Source organism: Octopus bimaculoides, chromosome 5 (genome assembly GCF_001194135.2).
Source record: "Octopus bimaculoides isolate UCB-OBI-ISO-001 chromosome 5, ASM119413v2, whole genome shotgun sequence".
NCBI lineage: Eukaryota > Metazoa > Mollusca > Cephalopoda > Octopoda > Octopodidae > Octopus > Octopus bimaculoides.
In genome coordinates this window covers 120,935,017-120,936,665 of record NC_068985.1, presented here as the reverse complement: position 1 = coordinate 120,936,665, position 1,649 = coordinate 120,935,017, and the positions used below count along the sequence as shown (strand labels likewise).

Here is a 1,649-nt window from a genome sequence, read left to right as displayed (position 1 = left end):
GTCTGCCGCTACGTTCTGAGTTCAAATTCCGCCGAGGTCGACTTTGCCTTTCATCCTTTAGGGTTCGATCAAATAAGTACCAGTTACGCACTGGGGTCGGTATAATCGACTTAATCCGTTTGTCTGTCCTTGTTTGTCCCCTCTGTGTGTAGCCCCTTGTGGGTAGTAAAGAAATAACACACACACACACACACACACACACACATTTATATATATATATGTATATATACACGGTCTGATCAACGGGTGTCCTGACTGTTGCCATAGTAACGAAGCTAAAGAACGCAGAGTGAAGCTGCCTGGCATAGCTTGACCCTCCACTCTGCTATTTATGCTCACTGTGTTTTACCGTCGTAGCTCACTGTCATTGTTTACCGCATTGCTTGGAATGTAGGTGTGTGGCGTGCGAACGACGCATTGTCAATGATAGAGTTGTCATGGTGATACCTGCTCAAAGGTGTACGCATTTTTGCAGAAAGTGTATGGAGAGCAGTGTATGAGCCGCACACAAGTGTATTAGTGGTTCAGACGTTTCCAAGATGGCTAAAAAAATTTCAATTTTGACGAAAGTTCTTGGAGACCTGCAACCAGCGGGACAGAGAAACATATCTCAGAATGGGTGCAGTTCTGAAGGGAAATCGTCGAATTATCATCCGTGAGTAATCAGAGGATGTGCAGAATACTTACAGTTCAGTTCAGTCCATTAACACTGAAGGTTTGGGTATGCGACGCGTGTCTACTACGATCGTGCCAAAACTGCTTTCTTCTGACAAAAAAGAGACTCGGGTTTCAATTGCACAAGATCTTCTTGATTGTATCGAGAACGATGAAAACGTTTTGAAAAGGTTGCGTAGGCCTCTGAGCAGGTACCGCCAAGATTTTCGCAAAATTTGATGCGGATTCTGGTCTCACTTTCTCTGTCATAGACAATGCGGCGACCTCACGTTACACATCGCCATTCCAAGCACTGCTGTAAGCAGCGGAAGTGAGCTAGGGCGGTAAAACCTAGTGCGTTTGCACAACAAAGTTCAAGGTCAATCTGTGCCAAGCGGCTCTACCCTGAGTGCTTTAGCTTCGTTACTATGGCAACAGTCCGGATACTTATTCATCAGACCACGTAAATACATTCACGCACACGCACACACACATACTCACACACACAGAGTCAATTTAAATAAACGAACAGTTGAAATAAACGAATAAAAACGTACAACAGGAGGACATGCATAAGAAATATGTAAGCTTGGCGCTCGGTAAAGGAGAAAGTTTGATATTTTGAGCATGGCTCTTCGACAGAAAGAAGGGAAAGTAGAAAGAAAGAACTGAAATCGACCATTACAACATGTATTTATATACGTGTGTGTGTGTATGTGTTTGCCTGTATGCATGTATGTATATAGTGATACATACTTGCAAGTGTGTATGTATATAAATGAATATAAATATAATATAATATACATAATGGCTGTGTGGTAAGAAGTTTACTTACCGACCACATGGGGCCGGGTTCAATCCTACTGCGTGATATCTTGGGTATGTGTCTTCTACTGTAGTCTTGGGCCGAGCAAAGATTTGTGAGCTTGTTTGCAAGACGGAAACCGAAAGAAGCCCCTCATATATATATATATATATATATATATATATATATA

The 1,649-nt window shown here is 42.3% G+C and overlaps 1 protein-coding gene across 6 annotated transcripts in view; it reads right to left on the bottom strand.

Moving 5' to 3' along the window:
• The window catches only part of LOC106884390 (uncharacterized), a 628,567-nt gene that overhangs the window by 419,158 nt on the left and 207,760 nt on the right, over positions 1-1,649 (bottom strand). The window lies entirely within an intron of this gene.